The sequence below is a fragment of the Triticum dicoccoides genome, chromosome 2B (assembly GCF_002162155.2).
Source record: "Triticum dicoccoides isolate Atlit2015 ecotype Zavitan chromosome 2B, WEW_v2.0, whole genome shotgun sequence".
NCBI lineage: Eukaryota > Viridiplantae > Streptophyta > Magnoliopsida > Poales > Poaceae > Triticum > Triticum dicoccoides.
This window is the reverse complement of record NC_041383.1, coordinates 15,700,347-15,709,697: the sequence shown is the minus strand read 5'-3', so window position 1 is coordinate 15,709,697 and position 9,351 is coordinate 15,700,347. Positions and strand designations below refer to the sequence as shown.

General features: G+C 46.5%; 1 pseudogene; it reads right to left on the bottom strand.

Moving 5' to 3' along the window:
• Nucleotides 1-6,977: 6,977 nt before the first annotated feature.
• Nucleotides 6,978-8,786, bottom strand: LOC119360231 (annotated as a pseudogene).
• Nucleotides 8,787-9,351: the final 565 nt, after the last annotated feature.

Below are 9,351 nucleotides of genomic sequence, written 5' to 3'. Positions count from 1 at the left end.
TGTTTAGTTGAACTAGTTGAATTAATATATAGAACTAGTTTATTTTTAGTAAATGCTTACTTTGAACTAGTTGAATTAATATAACTAGTTTATTTTTAGTAAATGTTTAGTTGAACTAGTTGAATTAATATATAGAACTAGTTTATTTTTAGTAAATGCTTACTTTGAACTAGTTGAATTAATATAACTAGTTTATTTTTAGTAAATGTTTAGTTGAACTAGTTGAATTAATATATAGAACTAGTTTATTTTTAGTAAATGCTTACTTTGAACTAGTTGAATTAATATAACTAGTTTATTTTTAGTAAATGTTTAGTTGAACTAGTTGAATTAATATATAGAACTAGTTTATTTTTAGTAAATGCTTAGTTGAACTAGAATTAATATAACTAGTTTATTTTTAGTAAATGCTTAGTTGAATTAATAGAAGTAGTTGAATTAATTGAATTAGTAAGTGTTTAATGTTTCGCCTAATATGAACATAGGAAATGTCGTCTGACGACGGAAAAAATTTCATTATGTGCCAATACTGTGAAGACCAGCGCGACCAGTGCGACAGAAATTTCCTTGTTGATGGTAGGCGATTCAGCATCAAGCTGGATGAGACTTTCGAATTTGATACAGTAAGTCACAATGATAAGTCTGTTTTCGTAATTAAGCATGACTTATATATGCTTCATTTGCCTGACTTATAATTTTTTATTTTCACTATTCTACTAGCGCATCCCCTGCCATGCAAGAATTTTTGTCTTGGATAAGATAGGTTTCAAAGATATGGAAACTATGGAGGTAAAGAGAGCTTACCTGAAAACTGAGCATGATGGTTATACTTTCAACGTCAAAGTATACAATACACACACGTACACCTATTTTGAATGCAAAACTTGGCAAGCACTATGCAAAGCTTATGCATTTGAGCCTGGTATGGTTATCACCTTTGATATTCGTCCGGAAGATGATATTGAAGGTAATAGAGACATATGGGTCGATGTGCAGACGCCTCCAGTTCTACCATTATGTGAGTTCTTCTCAACTATATTTTTGTCTTTGATATTGCTTATTTCAAAAATAACTGACAACTAATTTCTATTGACAGCTTATCTCCATTCAACCAAACATGTCCGGCGCTTGGTAGACAGGACCTACTACTGTCCCGGAGCTGAACTAAACTGCGAGGAGATAAGCCATTATGTTTCATGGCTTGAGGATCTTCATACTGTCAAGACAAATTTTCTTCCTGCACTTAGAAATATTAGTACTTAAAACGTGCGACCAATAGTGATGGTATTGAACTACGGTCACATCTATTTAGGAATGATGGTAAGATATTTACTATTTGTCCTCAGTGCATATTTTGCATACATATTTTTTTTGCTAAACTTTCATTGCTAAGTATATTAATTAAGTACTATACGATGTTCTTCAACAGGGACTCCCGATGACAGTTGTGCCTCAGGGGATCGAGACTAAAGGTCAGATGTCAATTGTTAGCTTACGGCCAAGATATCCTGCATTGCACATGAATGCATTCAGGATTTCTAGAAGCGATGAATGCTTAATAGTAAAAGATTGGAGGAAAATTGCTAATGATCGCAGAGAAGTACTAGGGGGCAGCAATGAGAAGCGCAGCCCACGATTAGGAGACAGGTTCATCGGCATGCTCCAGTATGATCAATCAGGAGAGCTATACATATTCTATGCTATTTTACCAGAGAGAGAGTAGCTAGCAGGAGTGATTCAGCTAGTTCTTCATGCTGCTCTTAATTAGTACTTGTCCTTTCATGTTCGTGTTCTTCGTTTTGAACTTAAGTGATTTGCTTTTGTGATGATATATATGAACGCTTATAATATCATGACAATCATGTTGAACTCGATGATTGGTTCTACAAGAAATTCTATTTATATATATATGCATAACGTGTATAATGTGTAGTATCGTAAAATACCAGCAAACGAAAAAGAATTAAAATGGAAACAAAAAGTTAAATAAAAAAATCATAAAACTAAAACCCACCAAACCTTATAGTACCGGTTGGTGTTACCAACCGGTACTAAAGGGCTCCAGGCCCCCGGAGCTGGCTCGTGCCACGTGGTTGCCCTTTAGCACCGGTTCGTGCTGAACCGGTACTAAAGGTGGGGGGGCCTTTAGTGACCACAATTCAGTGCCGGTTATGTAACCGGCACTAAAGGGCCTTACGAACCGGTGCTATTGCCCGGTTCTGCACTAGTGAGATAGCGCCCTTCGAGGGTCAAGTCGTTGAGACCATGGTCTGCGGGTCGGGTGTGGCTTCTTGGAACTCCGCGGAATAGTGCTGCTGCTGCTCCTACATGGCTACCGACGACTGACTGACCAGGGTCACGCGGTCTCGCCTTCTCTCTCCCTTTCTTTGTTGCGCTGCGCAGCGACAGTCTCACGCATATACTAACCATGGGATACCTGGCCCAGCCGGCCCGACCCGACCCGGTCTTGACCGTGGGCCGGGCCTGGGCCTGAGTTATTCGCCCGAAGCACACGTTGGGCCTGGCCTGGGCTTGGCTTCTTTGCGTTCTAGGTAAGGGGCCCGGCCCGAGGCCTGAGGTCCGGTGGACTTTCCACTGTCAGCATGGGCTTGCTTGGGCCTAAAACCTAGGTCCGACGGTCGGGCCTAAGTTTTCGGCCTCGGCTTTGTTAGGCCCGGGCCAGCCCGATGGATGGGTAGGTATACTCATGCGGTCCACCGCCTAACCCCCCAAAGCCTTTCTCTTCCCTCCCTTTTTTCATCTCTTTCCCTGCCTTAGAGCATCTACACCCACGTACCTCTAATTCGACCCCTCAAACACCCGCGGACGCGCCCCGCCAGTTACCGGGCGTGTTCGTTTTGAGCACCTATTTGTTCGTCCGCACATCAACACTCCTCATTTTCTTCCCCATATGTCTGGTCGCGTGCATGTGATTTGTGAAGAAGAAGAGAAAGAAAGAAAAGAATGAATAAAGAAAGAGAAAAGGTGGTCCGAGGTGGGGTCGTGTCCAACGTGGCGGACTAACCGGCCGTGCCCGGGCGCGTTCGCGAGCCCTCATATCCTCCCCATATTGAGATGGATATGAGAGTTTGCGGACAGGCCGGACATATAGAGATGATATGAGGGGTCCGGTTGGGTGACGTTTTTCCTTCTCTCTCATGTCCGTCACTTACTAGGCACGTCCGCGGGCATATGAGAGATCGTTTGAGGCTTTCGGCTGTAGATGCTCTTACTTCTTAAGCATGGCAGGGGATGTAGCCCAAGCCCTTTATGCTGCAAAAAAAGAAAAAGACGAGAAGAAGAGGAACTTGTTGAAAGTTCACAAGATTTTGTTCAGAGTCTAACAATTACTGTTGATAGTTTGGAACAAAACTCAAAATCTCAAAATTTACAAATTTTATTTGACAATTCATTCTTTCGAAATCCATCTATCCAAATTCATATAAGTTGTAAACATATAGGCGCATTCTATTCTTTTTAGGACCTACTGTACGTAGAAAGATTCATAGTTGTACTTTTTATTTTCAGCCTGCATTTTTAGGCCCCAATAATATAGCTAGTATAAGTGTGGATTTCCGTACCCAAAAGTACGGACGTTATACACTTTTTTGGCTTCATTTCTACAAAAACAATTGCTACAAAAATAAGTATGTGGAATTTTAGGCCTAAAATATTCAACCACCCATTGCACATTTTCATCTGAAGTTACACAAAAGCAAGGCTTCAAAATGTCCAAACAACCCAATCACACAAATCAAAATCCAAAATTGCACGCAAAACGCAATGTGAAGTTTCATCACGTGTGAACTACCCAATTACACATATTTGGCCGAATGGTTGCAAACCACTCAACTACATATTTTAAACACCAAATTACACACAAATAATAATCTGTGTAAATTACGATTTGGGAAAAAAAATCAAACTACCCGTTCATGCCTTGTTCAATCCTATTTTTTTGTAAATTTAAGAAAACTCCTAATAAACAAAGATAAATACAACCAAATACAATTAATCAAAGCATGTGAAAGTACACATAAACTACTTTGCTTCCTGACACAAATGATAAAAAGTCAGGATACTCGTGATATGAACTAGAGAGGATGAACTACCTTCTAATGCATATACATATGGCATTTTTTTTCAAATGCACACTAGCCATACTATGATCAAGAATACATGGCATTTTTACAAATGCATATATACCATGACAAAGTAGTTCAACATAAGATGGGAGTTTTGGTGCCCGGTCCCAGATGCACTCGATATCATGTTCGTTGATTGATATTTTGGGATGCGGTAAATGTGACAGAAGGTGTCAGGTCTAGTGCGTGGAAAAATCGTGTACGGGGGGAATACATGCACGAACAGTGCGATACAGCGGGGCCAGTGGTAGCGCAGAGGCGGGCATGAATCAGGGTTATTAGACGGCGCCGTCTCGTGATTGGATTCTGATCCAGGGATTGATATCTTTGTTGGTTCGCGATGTGCTCTGGAGTTTGAGGACTTGGCAAGCGCTTGGATGCAGTCGATTCTCCATCTGGCGCAGATTGATTCTTTGGGCGTAAACATCCTGGAGCTTGAAGAAGGCTCTGGACTAGAATCACAACAATGCGATGGAGGTCACCAGCTCCTCCCCACAGAAAGGCATGGAACCAGGGGGAGGAGCTCCTTGTTCTGGACAGCGGTGGACGACGAACACAGATGCATATTTTTTTTTTTTGAGGAACACATCTGTATTCAGTATTCACTGGTTGCTGATACGCATGCAAATAGGATGTGAAGGGAACAACACAGAGGTCTCCGATCTAGCCACGAACAGCATCACCGGCAAACCTGCATCACTGTTGTCGCCGACGACGAAACAGGAACCAACGAGCTTGAACACCCTGGCCGGAGAGAGGGCTCTTTCCCCTATCCGTAGCCAAGCGGGCCGCAGTATCCACCTGGCCGTAAGGACAAGATTGAAGATCCAGTGAAGGTGTATCGGCCGGGGACACACCACGTATCGTCTCTTACCTTGAACTGCCGTCGGCGACGAACTAAGCCGCCGGGAAGAACAGCCCCCACTCCTCGACGAAATTACAGAGGTCGACGAGCGACTGTCCAAAGTAGAGCATGATACCGGTCCGGGAGAAGCTTCATTGTTTGAGCCATCACAATGGATCAGGCTGAGCAACAAGGAAAATTGCAGAAAGCAGTGCCACCATGTGACACATATGGTAAGCAATTCAAATCAAATTATTCAAAAAGGGGGGCCAGGGCCCCCCTGTCTCCGTCCTGTTAGGGGGGTCAGGGCCCTGCTGGTCCCCCTATCTAGTGGCCGTTATTAAATTTGGTTATCGGTCGATTGAAATGGAGGCTTCACCCCAATAACATAAATGCTTGGTTTAATTCAAATACAAAAAAGTACTAGATGATTGGATCACTGTACCATACCTGAAAACACCTGTGACTTCACAAGGTTGCTTAGTGTGTTTGAGATTGTAAAGGCACACAGCAAAAGGATGTTGACGATCCGTCTTCTTCTGAATTTTGTCAACTCCAAGGAGAGCACGAAGGGTAACATGAGGAGAGTCGCGCAGGTGAGCCATGTTATCTAGCGCACAAGCTCGTAGCAAGGCCTGAACAGCATGATGTTGATCGCATTGGCCGGCCAGGCGACGACACTGATGATGAGGAATTGCAACGAGACTATACCATATATTTTTCTGACAAAGCTCCATTGAAGAGCCGCGTCCTCGGAGCCGACAACTTTCAAAAGCAGTTTCGGATCCTCTGTTTTAGCGGTTGGACCAAGGTCTGTGTCATCCTGTGGTTTGGACAGTTGGTCATCCACCTCCGAGATTTCTTGGCTGTGTCTCCCATTGAAAGCGCTGGTGGTGGTAAGTGGAACGGGCATCATCTGCTCTGCTTTCTGCAATTCTCCTTGCTGCTCAGCCTGATCCGCTGCGATGGTAGCAAGAGGAAGTTCTTTCGGCTCAGACAATGAAGCTTCTCCCAGACCGGTGTCATGCTCTGCTTTGGACAGTCGCTCGTCGGCCTCTGTAATTTCGTTGCCCCGGTCAGAATCCTCTTGTTTGGACAGTCGCTCCTCAGCCTATGTAATTTCGTCGCCCCGGTCAGAATCCTCTGCATTTGTCTCCGTCACAGTGGCCTTCGCCAATTCTTGCTCAAACGGTGAACCATCTCCCAGATCATTGGCGATGGGTGACTCTGAATGCTCTGTATCGGCTGTAGTTGCCACCGCACCACTGTTGATGGGTGCAAGAGGAAGCGCCAATTTTTTCTCCGATGCAGCACTCTCCTCCGCATTTTTGCCGGGACCAGTGGTCACCAGCCTATGCAAGGACGACCCGCGCGTCGAAGCAGCGCTGCAGGTTGCCATGGCGTGTGTCGAGGAGGAATTCTGCCAACGCCTAGCCAACGGTGAGGATGAAGAGGCCAATGGCAGCTCTGGCCTCGCGCCTGCCATGGCCACGGCCTTGTCCATGTCCAGGTCAGCGGCCATAGCCAAGGCGCACGGGTCGACCGCGACCACTTAGATCTAGCAGAGGAGACAAGAGGGACACAAGGGGAGTGCTGGCCGATGAGGGTCGTATGCTCCTGCTACCTACACGCACTAGTAGAAAAAAGGCCTAATGTGAAGCACATTAGTCCTGGTTTGTAACTGAACCGGCACTAATCTGCTCATTAGTGCCGGTTCCAACGGCTAGCTGGGCGGCGATCATTAGTACCGGTTCGTGGCGAACCTTTGGTACCGGTTCGTGCCACGAACCGGTACAAAAGACGTGGTGGCAGGCTTGTGTCAGGCTTGGGCCCCACCAGCACCTTTAGTACCGGTTGGTTATACGAACCGGGACTAGAGATGCACCTTTAGTCCCGGTTCGTATAACCAACCGGTACTAAAGGTCATCCTATATAAACCCCTTCATCGAGCCTGAGCGTTCTGTTCTTCCTCTTGAGCGATTGGTGGGTCAAGGCCCATCCTCCAACGCCTCAGGTTCCTAATTAAGCAAGAGACCACAAAATGAGCAGTGAGCCCTTCTTCGTTGTTACATGATTTTGAATGCATCATTGCGAAAATAGTTCAATTAGTTTGTAATGTACCAGATCAGACTGGGAGCCTGCTGATGATACGTTAATGCCACATGGTGAGTCTGGTAGCTCGTCAACGGAACCTGACTCGTCTCTGCATATCAACTCATATGCCATCTCCAGCTTGGCAACAATGTATGATATGGTTGGCCGGTCTTTGCTGCTCAACTTCACGCAATGTCGTGCAGTTCGCGCCACATGCTTCTGCGCTTGCAGCGCCTGTGTCCAACAACTCTCTAAGATTACCAGCCTGGATGATGGGAGTGCGAATATTGTCAAATAGTAATCCCTCTGTCCCATAATATAAGAGCGTTTTTGATACTACACTAGTATAAAAAACGCTCTTATATTATAGGACGAAGGGGACTGTAGAAAACTGCCTTTTTTCCTGTCAGAATCTTTAGCATCACCACGTCAAGCTGTACACAACGCTTGCCGGTTTCAGAAGGAATGTTGCATGGTACTGAGGGTCAAGGTACCCAAGTGTTCCTGCAGCAACGCACTCCATCCCCTCCTCGTCACTCTCATGTCCCACGTGACCGACAAACCAAAGTTTCTGACACGCGGCACCCAACTAGCATCGAAAACGATGTTAGCTGACTTTATGTATCGGTGGATAATTGGCGGATGGGCATGACAGTGCGTGTGCTCGATGACATGCAACACGCCAAGGAGCACATCGATGCACATCTTCCAAGACACCATCACTGGCGACATCGTGGAGGAGCCATGATCAAACTGGAGGTGGTCAAAGAGCGTGCCATTCTCAATGTACTCATAGACGATCAACCTCTCCGGCTCTTCCGGCTCCTTTCTCCACCTGGTTGGCAGGGAGTTAATTGCATAAAACCACCATATTTGGGGCATCATTTGCAGAAAACCACGAGGTCATTATTTTTTTTAAAAATCAAAGTGCTTCTTGTAATCCTTTTGCAAAAAACACTGATCGAAGTATTTGGACCGTTTGATCACTTTCTGACAAGTAGGCCCAGGTTGTAAGACGTAGATTTGGGAACAAATTGACATACAACCCCCTAGATCATAAAAAAAGAAAGCAATCAACCCCCTCCCCTAGGCAACAGCTCTTTCCTAACGCGCAGCAGCGGGTGGACACACCGGCCAACGAGCCCCGCGACAGCGCAGGAGATGTTTCCGCAAGCGTCGGCCATGTCCCAAGGGCTAGCAGCGCACTGTCATCGTCGGCCACGAGCCTCAGCCCATCCTCGAGCCACCACCTGGTCCTCCTCTAGCGCGCACCACAGCGTGGATTCAGGAAAAAACGGCAGCAGGGCGTGGCGGCTATCAGAGCTCGGTCTGGGCGGCGGTGAGCTCCTGGATCCACGACGAGGAGGAGACAGGGTGGTGGTGCACCTCTCCTCTGCGCTGCTGGATCCGCGACAAGGAGGAAGCGGGGTGGATGGCATACATCTCCTTTGATCCCCTGGACCTAGCGCGTTCACACGCATCACGCGTTCTCTTGGCGGCCGCACCCGCGCACGCAGGTGGCGACTGCCGGCCACCACGCTGGCCTTGTTGAAGAAGAAGCTCCAGTCGCTCGACGGCTCACTCATGTCCATCTCTTCCTCGTCTCCGCATCCGCCCGGCCGGCGGTGGGCTTCCGGTGGCGGCTGCAGATAGCCAAGGGGCAGCCATGGCGGGCAACAGGTGACCTGATCTGGTCCGTCCATCGGCAGGGACGCCAGCTAGGGTTGAGGGGCATGCGGCGGTGCTGGAACAGAGCCACGACGGTGACGCAAGAGATAAGAGAGAAGGGAATGAGGGGGGCGGAGGGAAGAAGAGGTGCACGGAGGAGGGGCGCGATGCGTTGCTCGTCCAGCCGGGGTTGCGGGACACCGGCGACGCGCTAGAGGAGGACACCGTCCACACAAACATTCAGAATCTTTTGATATTTCAAAAAATTAGTTTTGTTAGATTGGAGCATGGTATCACCTAATCTAGGTGAGCACTAGATATTCTCTTGACATACATGCCCAACGCGGTCTCTCTCTCCTACCGTTTCCTGTCTTTGGAAGAAGTCTGACATGCATGCAGAAAGCGAAGTGATAGAGAGAGAGCGCCCCTGAGAGAGAGAGAAACATGTTCCTCCAGCAAAGTGACGGAATTGAAATTTGAAAGGGTTGTACACACTTATCTTGTGAACATGCACACAAAAATTCAGAATTTTTTGATATTTCAAAAATTGAGTTTGTGAGATTGGAGCATGGTAGCACCTAATCTAGGTGAGCACTAGAT